Genomic DNA, 10,101 nt, shown 5'->3' on the forward strand with positions numbered 1-10,101 from the left:
TGGTGGAAAATCTGGCGAGTATAGGTCTCGCCAGCAATACTATTGTGAAGGCACTTCGTGAGACATTGCATTGGTGTAGGATGCAAAAATTAGTAGATGATACCACCTCACTTCATGGAAAGCAAAAGGAATGAGGCGCCACACCAGGTTGAAGTTAAGAGAGATGAGTAGTGATTTGCAGTCCATCTATCTTAGAAATGCGGGACTATCTGCATACGGTGAAAATTGGAAGAGTTTGACTTCAGGGTTTTTGTAGCATTTCATGCCCGTCCTCAAGGGGCTTGAAAGAGAATTTGGAATATGCCCCCTAGGTGCTTCCATAGTCCATCTTCAGAAGCCTCGAGGCATAGCTCGAGGTTCAACCCCGAGGGTTCCCAATATTTGACCTCGGGGCAGTGCAAATCGGTGGCTATCTAAGACAAGCGAGAAATTCCCAAAAGACACGTGGTTAAAGCTGACCATGTCTGCAAAAATAGTACAAGTCCGTACCGTGACATTAAATAGTTGTACCAACTGTTTATCTTTGTAATAAATGCATATGTACTATGTTGGTATTCCCCCTCCTATATAAAGGGGACCGTTGTCATTTTGTAAGGACACATGATATTCAATACAAGAACAAGAACATTCTCTGATCTCTAACTTAAATATTCTCCATTGTCTTTCTTTTGGTTTATTGCTTACATTTATTATGTTTCATTGATTGTTCTTCATTTATTAATGGCAAAATACATAAGTACCCACCTAACATATGGCCCAAATCCCCCTTATACACTTTCTGTGGACGATAATAATATTACACATGCAACCTTTCTAAAGTGTAGCTAGTACACACCATTTTTTTCTTGACCAGCTTTTCAAAATATGTGTGAGGTCACGCGCCAATAAGGTCGTGACACGTGTCCTAACTCAAGAAAAAAATAAAATACTAAATTTTCACCAATTGATAATATTTAAAAGAAAACAAACAAAAAAGAAACAAAGCCCCCCCCCCCCTTTTCTCATCTTCTTCTGAACTCCATACCCATCGACCTCCTCCTCTAAACTCCATCAGCCATGGAAAATCCCCACCAGAACAAAATATTAACATGAATTTTCACCATTTTTTTAGTCTATAAATTTTTCACTTTTTTTTAGTTTCTAGGTTTTGTTTGTTTTGTTTGCTGTGGAATCACCATTGTTACCGATGGGTTTGCCACTGTAACAGTGGTCGAAAATGGAGGTCGCTGTTGTTTGCCTTTTTTTTAACCAAACGAGACCAGATTTGAACGAAGAACACCAGCTTATCGAAAGATCTGATAGCTCCACCCACGCGGAGAAGATCTGAGCTCGTCGATCATGAACTGACAGTGAAACTAATGACTTGGCAATGGAGTTCTCGGCTTATTTCTTGAGGTCGTTACCGGTATTACGAGTTATGGCTGACATATTCTTAAAGGAGATGCAAGAGGGAGGAGATGAGGAGGCTGCAGTTGTCGCCGGCTTCCAGGGACATAGGGGCTCCAAATGGGGAAGAAAGGCTTGGATATCATTTTCTTTTCATTTAATTATTAAATTAACAAAAATAAGTGGACAAATAAGATTTAGACACGTGTGCTTATATAAGGACTTGGACAGATAATGCATTGGTTTGACGCGCTCATTTTTTTGTTAAACACGCGCGTGTCATCTGGCAAACGTAGTGTGTATTAGGCACAATTTTAAAAGGTTGCGTGTGTAATATTATTATCGTCCACAGAAAGTGTATAAGGGGGATTTGAGCCATAGGTTAGGTGGGTACTTATGTATTTTGCCTTTATTAATCATCATTTATCATAAAGAGCCATCACCAAGGCCCTCAGAACTGATAGTCCTTCATTGGACAGCCCTAGTCAAGCACTCTAGCTCGACCTCGAGGCCCAGTGTAGGCCAGCTCGAGACCCCGATTTGCGGCCATTCGGTTTGCATAACATACTATCCTCAATCTCTTACTTTACTTTCCTAGCTCACACTTAGCATTTATTGCCTAACAAATAGCATAAAAATAAATCACGTATTTTTAGAACCATAAAATCAAATCTAATTGTAATTACCATTTTCAAGGTAAACAATGGGAAATTGGAAAACTGTTTACCGTGAAAATGGTAATAAGAATTAAATTTGTTGACGGGACTCTAAAAATACGTGATCTATTTTTATGCTAGTTTTTAAGAAGTTGATGCTAGGTATGTGAAGTTTAAAAGATGAAACGCGAACCAAAGTAGAGTTATAACCAAACCGGGGGGTTGGCTATTCGGACCTTGGACTGACCGATAAGGGGCCTCGAGGTGGATGTCTAGGCTCTGGCTCGAGCTATCGGGGATAATCGGGAAAGGGATAACAGTTAGGATATGATTAAGGGAGGCTCTTTATGGCCAAAGACAAATAATAAATGAAGAACAAGTATGAAGTCAACAAATAAGAGCAATAATATCGAAGGAATATGTTAGAAAGAAAAGAGAGAGAGAGTTGTTATTTATCTTGTGTAGAATAGTTGGAGCAACAACAACTTCCCTACAAAATGGTAAGGATCCCTTTTATATAGGAGGGGAATCCCAACATAGTGCAAAATGCATTAATTGTAAAGGTATGGAGATGGGACGGCTAGACGTGACACCTTGATATAGGTTCCGGGCATGCCGGCTTTGTCAGACTTAGCCGTGTGCCTTGGGAATTCCCCATTTTTACTCTAGCCTTGATCGATATTCCCTTTAGGTCGAGCCTCGACGACCTTTGATGGAGGAAACTCGGTCACAGCTTCGCGTCCTCGAGGCCTCGAGGCGTTCTTCTGAAATAAACTAATAGCAAAAAATTGGGCCCTCTGATTTTGCCGCGTACAGATAGTCTTCACGTTTCCTAGAACGAAGCGATGGGAAACGATTCTGATTCCCGACTCCTCGGGCTTCCCATGATGATGTCATGCTGATGATACAACCTATGGTGTGAGTTTTTACGATAACAAGAACATCCCATGGACTTGTCTTTTTGACGCCATTCAATGTGCTATTGATTCCCGTTCTTCAAAGTGACAGTACCGCTGTCGATTCAGTTTTTCAAGAATGCATTAATTGTACCTGCCAGTCAGTCTTCCAAAGGCATTGATGGTCGTGTTATTATCTCCTATAAATGGGGGTATTCCGGTGTTATCTCTTAATCCAAGTGCCTTTCTCCATTAATTAATCCCTTTTTTCTTGCCATCTTTCTTTATTGTTAATCACCATGTTGGAGTTCACGACTTTAAGGTTGTTTGACAGCATTCCCATCGGCTGTGTGGTGGCCTTCTGCCTGAGCTTCTCCTTGTCGAGCGAGATCACACCATCTTGTCGTTGTTGTTGTTGTTACTCCTGCTAATGTTGTCCTTATTGGCTCGAGATGATGATACAGAGGTGGCCGGCTTCCTCTGATGTAAAAAGGCATTTGGACTTTACACTGCTGCTCAGGAGGGTGTTCGGACTATACACTGCTGCTCATTCTCCTACCCTGGCTTGGTGTGGCACTTCGTCCCTTGTGTTTTTTCCCATGGGATAAAATGGCACAACCGATCGTTGAGGTTGTGGCCCACCGAATCTTTAACCTTTGGCTTCGGCGGGTTATGTCTCTTTTTTCTGCCTCTTCTACATCCCCTCTCTCCTCTTCTTCATCTTCTCCCTCGGCGATGTTCCTTTGTGGGATAAGGCTAGGAACCTAGAGGAGGCGGCGATCGAAGGAGTTGCATTCGAGGAGGTGGCGCTCGGAGATGCTGCTACCGGAGATGAACCTTTGAGGGTAGACTAGGCCCTTAGGCTTTCACTATAGGTGTGCATCCCTTAGCTTATTTGTTTTTGTGTAAGGACCCCTTGTGGGCTTTTGTAATCATATGTAAGGAACCAAATGTTTACGAATATGAATATAAAACTATTTTCTTGACTTCTACCTTTGATGCTTGTCATATTCTTTTATATTTGTGGGAATTCAGAGTGTATCCCTCTATTGACGATTGTCAATATCTAACTCGGATGCGAGTATTCCTTCCGGTCTTTGGTTGATAGAATTGGCTCCTTTTAGAGCCCACTATTGTTCCTCGGACCAAGCCTGAAATGGTCCGATGGACTCGGGTCATCGGGACCCTCAAGTCACATGAAGATAGCGCATCGAACCTTGAAATTTTTTAGAGTGGTCTCTGAGTGAAGGTCAACTTCAGGCACCTGGAGATTTACTTTGAATTTGATGTAGATAATCTTTTAAGGCATTGTAGATAGGTCCCTGAGCAGGGGCTACCCATATTTAGTAGATGTCCTGAGGTCAAGTCCTCATGGACGGAGCTCGAAGTACTTACTTTTCTTCTTGAGAGAAACCTTCGAGGTCGAATACCCTCTCAGACTCTATAACGGTGCTGAAGGATCTCTAGAGCCCAACTTCCCTCCTTGGAGGAGGTTTGCGAGATCAGGTGTCATATTGAGATTGGAGACGATACTGTTGGCTTCTTAAAGCCTAACTTCCTTTTGGTGGAGGCCCTCGAGGTCAGGTACTGCCTCGGGGCTGGAGAAGACGCTATTGGACTTTTGAAGCCCAACTTCCTTTTGATGGAGGTCCTCGAGGTTGAGTACCACCTCAGGACCGAAGACGATGTTGTTGGCCTTTTGAGGCCTAACTTCCTTTTGATGGAGGCCCTTGAGGTTGGGTACCACCTCGGGTCTCGTATGGAAGTTATCGACCTTCCAGGGCATGTCTTGGTCAGGCGGACCATTGTTGTATCCCCACATATATATGGGGTCGCTTATGCTTCTTGGGAGATCCCATTGTTTTAGATATCTATCCTTTCATTTCAACGTTGAGTCCTTCGTTACCTTGGCATCAAAGTGTTCGTGTAGGTTCTTTCTTTAGCTCTCTAGTCTTGCCGTAGCCATGACTGCTACTTTAGGGTCTGCCCGACAGAGAGGGGAGAGTTCCACTCCCAGCACTCAGGATCCACGAGAGTTTACCTTGAAGACTATGTCTTTGATAAGAAAGGAACACTTTGAGTTGGTGAGGAGAGACTGCGGATAGGGCGAGGGGGTAGCGTTATAAGTGCTTCCCCCGAATAAGGGTATCACGGACCTTGCCGATGGATTGTTGAATGTGTACTTGTACCCTTTCGCACTAGGCCCCTTTGACAGGGTCGGCTCGATTTTTGTTTAAAGTACCAGGTTACTTTGGCGCAGATACATCCGTCATTTTGGGGAATAGTGCTGATAATGAGGTTCTTTGTGAAGAATGCAGGGCTTGAATTCACGCTCAATCATCTTGTCAGGATATACCGGCCCTTTCATCATCGAAGTATGCTAACCTTGCGATGCCGTTCGTCCACACCCTTTGTTGTTGACGATGAGGAAGATAAAGATCGAGAATAGATTAGTCAGTTCGTCCGGGTCCAAACGGCTGACGTTATTCCCATGGAACATGTGACATTCCCCGAGGAATGGAATTATACGCGTGAGTGAAGCGTCTCGTGCTTTCTCAGATTTGCTCATGGTGGACGCTAGTTTAGTAATCGCATTTCCTCCTTTTCTGTAGCAATTTCATGGGCGCCGGGAGAAGTTCCTGATCTGCCTAGTTTGGTTCGAAAGCTGCCAATCCATTCGACTTGTGACGAGCGTAGGTGGCTAGCAATGTCCCGGGGTAGATGGGAAGTAAAATATCATGGTATATGTGTGTAATGCTTTTTCCTTGTCCCTCATACATTTGGGAAGACATTTTCCCATTTTCATGTATTAATCTTGTCATCGCAGGTATCGGAGGGTCTCTAAGGGTGAGGTTGTGCTCCTCCGGAGAGGGGAAGGAGTTGCCAGCTTCCGAGCTAAAGGACAACAATAATGAATGGGATATGCATTTGCAGTGCAATGGCGCTCATAGCAAGGCAAAATAGGGCCGAGTCTTTGAGAAGAAAACATCGTCCGAGCCTACTGCACCCGAAGTTTCTGGTTCTGGAGAGGTGGTTCCTCCGAGTGATCGTGCTTCGATCGAGGTTCATTCTTCCAAGGCCGAGGGGACTAGATTAACATAGGTGTGCTCGGCCTTCGAGGAAGTCCGCCAACTTCACTTTGCGGTGAGCTTTGGAACAGGCCTTTCCAATCTCGCGTCTTCCCTTCCTTATCGAGTTTTTCTTTTGCAGGCCTTTGACAGTCTTAGGTCTGAGCTGCTTCATCATGGGGCTAGGTTCTAGAAAGGTCTGGATGAGGGTAGGTCTCTTGGGCTCCTTTGCAAGGAGAAGGAAGTTGAGTTGGCACACTGGCGATATGAGGCGTACTAGAGCTTGAATTATGGGAGTTATTTGATGGAGCAGGTAACTTCCCGTCCTGGGCGAGTATGCGTTTTGCTTTTTAACTTCTCAGGTTAAATTTTCGCCTATCCTAGTTGCAGAAAAAGACAGAGGCCCTGGAATGCCTTAGGGGTGAAGCCGACTGAATCATGAATGACTGTGGTGAGCTAAGAGCTCGGGCGCATGCTCAAGCTTTGGAGGAGAAAGGTGCCTTGGCTAATGTTCCCGTCCTTAAGATCCAACTCTGCCTAGCTCATGATAATGCTTCAGTTCAAGTGGATATGATAACGAAGCTCGAATCCGAACTTTCAAAGGTCAGGCTGATATCGTTGATGCTCGGACATAAGTAGCACTGAGCGGGACTAAGGCTGATTAGGAGATGGTGATTTATTTGTAGGATGCTACTGATGCCCAAGCCGAGTTGAAAAAGGGTCCTCGATCGTGAAGAGAGGTTCAAAGAATATTCTCATTGCAGATCCCGAAGAAGGGTTCTCGAAGAGATCGGTGCCAAGGGTTTTATTCTTCCAGAAGAGTTAGCGCGAGCGAGGGCGGGTGAGCGTGGTTCTCGGTCACTCCTGTCCGACGCCGAGGAGAGATAAGATGAGGCTGATAGGACGTAGCCCTCAGGGGTGGGACGTAGACTTTGCCATTTTGTATGCGATATCATCAGAACGTGTTTGTAGATGGAGAATGCACTTTTTCACGTATGTATATAAAAGAAAACTTGCAGCTTTATCTCTTCTGTACCCCTTTCTATTTCGCTTCTGACCAGGTGGACTGGTTTTGGAGTTGGTGAGAATCCTTAGATTCATGATATGGCCCAGGGGCTTATTAGGCAGGCCTGGGGGCTCTTACGCTCTCAATCGATGCGACCTTTAGTGTAAGCTGGCGTTAGAACTCTTATGCTTTTGTTCAACTATTTCTGGTTTAGTCTCCTAGTCGGGCTTCGACTCAAGCTCATTCGACCCTCAAGCTTTTGTGTTTGCATGGGTGGGCGACAATGGCTCTTACACTTTGCCCTTGGGCATTTGTATTTTAACTATTTTGGGTTCAGTCTCCGAGTCGGGTTTCGACTCGAGCACAATTGACCCTCAAGTTCTGTATTTACGTGGGCTGGAGACAACTGCTCTTACGCCTTGGGTCGAAGCGACCTTTTATATGCATGACCCTGAGGCTCATTAAGCTGGCGACAATGGCTCTTACGCCTGTTGATACCCAATATTTCCTATGTATTTTTATGCTCAAAATACTTTCAAAATAACATATATATGCATACATAAGCATACCCAAGTGTTTTAGTATTTTTTTTCAATCCTTTGAAGAGTTTTTAAATCAATTTACTATCCATTTTAGCAGTACAAAATCCATAATTATTCCCAAAATCATCACATTTTGGTGAATAATTTATTTTATTCCCATATTTATACGAAAATATAGTTAAGATAATTTTTGTATATTTTTACAAATTTATTTGGTATTTAAAACACTAAATTGCATATAATTGCAATTATAGCCTATTTTTACGATTAATAGTATTTTATAATTGTAAAATTGGTCCAAATATTTTAAATTAATAATTATATATTATTAATTGGCTCAGTTCTTTTAATTTTTTTAAGATCATTTTTACTATTTTTTCTAAAATAAAAGGGAAACTGGCTATTTAACATTTAGCCCCATTTCATTTTTAGCCTTTAAATTGACCCAATCCTAACCCCAACCGGACCGGCCCAGTTTCAAATTGGATCCAACCCATGACCCAATTACAAACTACCAAACCCGTTCCCCACATACCACTGAAATCTGGACCGTTGATCACTCAAGATCAACGGCCAAGACTCGCCCTTTCCTAATTAAACCTAAATGACTACCCTAATCCCCTCATTCTCACCTGACCCACCGCCTTTGAAACCTCTCGTCTCTCAAACTCTATGAAACCCTAGCCTCCTTCTACCCCTCTTCAACCACCACTCCACCGGAATCCATGGCTTCTCAGGCCATGGAAGATTGGTACTCACTCCCCTCTACCACTCAACCTTGGATGTTCGATGTTTTAAGGCCCGACTTCGATGGCTCTCTTCAGATCTTTCTCAGATCTATGGCTTCTCCATCCATTACTCCGGCATATTCAGGCAATATGAGCCTTTTCGACTAAGGGTCTGACTTTCCTCAAGACTTTTCTCATTTCTAGGCTTTTTTTCTGAAACCATAAGCTGTCCGAGGTTCTTTACTTGCTTATTTTCTTAAATTTGGAATATGTCTGTGGTCTACTGAACTTTTTAAAGGTTTTCCCCAAATTCTCTTTTCAAAATCATTTAATTTCGATTTAGGGTTTCTAAAAGGTTTCTTCAAAATATCTTTCTGATTCTTTCTGTTCTTTCTTTATGTGTGTTTGTCTGTGTTATGCTCGTATGGCTTCTTTTACTACGCCTGTACTATTCTTCTACTTTCTTTTCTCTTGTACTCGCATGTTAATCCATGTTATGTTTTCCTTACTCTTCTACTATATGTGTTTACTGTGAGTTCTTTGATGTTGTTTGCTATACTGGACTATGTTTGTGTTCTTACTAAGCATGATTCATCTATTTTTACCTACGTTTGTATAACTTTTCTTCTAAACCTGTTTAAGTTCTGAGTTTTTCAGAAACGTGTTCTCCATGCTCTTGACTGTGTATCATGTCTGTTTTCTCATAAGTCTTTGGAAAAGACTCCTGAGCCTCTATTGAGTGGCTTGCCTTCTCATCTCTATTGTCTGACTCAATTCGAAACCCTAAGATTCGGGGATTTCTTGGAAATTTGGATCTTTTGTGTGCGAGTTAGGGTTCCACTTTGGGACCCAGGACTCTCAGACTCATTGTGAGTCTACAAACTAGACTTATACCTCTTCTTGCTTATGATTCTGAACCTTTATTTGATTAAACTCTCTTCTAAATAATTTGACAATCCCCTCTGGTATTCACATATTTTTGTGCTTTATATATAAGGACTTTGCTTTCAAAAGGTCTTTTGTGTGATTGATTCCCTTTCCTTATTTTTTTTTCACAAATTGTGTACCATTGGACTTTTGCCTTAAATAAACCCTGTGTATTTACCCTTCTTGTGTTACTTTGGAAAAGATTTTAATCCAATTCTTTCCTTAATTGTCTTCTACCCGTTTGAAATCAGAATCTCTTAACTAAAGGGAGATTCTGTGTGATTGATTGTAGACCTATTTTCTTACCTTTTCTTACTATCCTTCTGCACTATAAAAAGGGGACTACCCTTATTCACTTGGACACACTTCGAATTCAATACTTTACACACACACCTTTAAATACAATACTCTTTCAATACTTTACTCTCTTATGAGATCTTTTGTATTGTTTGCTTGCAATTTGGTTTTACAAGACTTCAGCTTTCACTTATTTGTTTCCCTGAAACTGGTATGCCTTAATTTTGATTTCAGCACCATCCCTATGTGTTTACTTTACAGTTGCTACACTCCTGTCTACTTTGTTGTTCATGTTCTGTACTGAATATGCTACTCTCTTTTTGCATCTGATGTACATATTTGTTGTTAATTCCCCATATCCCTACTCCCTTCTATGTGTTTGAGTTAAGGTTCAGACCTGACAATATCCAAATTGCTGCTCATGTCTGGACCTAATCCTTAATGGATCCTAACTCCCAATAAATGTGGCTAACAGGCTGGTCAGGGGTGTGCCAGCATTCCCAATTGATTGGCACAATCACCAGCCTTCCATGGCTCTTCCTGATTCCCCCATGTACACTTACACTTACTCTTAGATTCTATGTTCGACCCCTCT

The sequence above is a fragment of the Nicotiana sylvestris genome, chromosome 4 (assembly GCF_000393655.2).
Source record: "Nicotiana sylvestris chromosome 4, ASM39365v2, whole genome shotgun sequence".
NCBI lineage: Eukaryota > Viridiplantae > Streptophyta > Magnoliopsida > Solanales > Solanaceae > Nicotiana > Nicotiana sylvestris.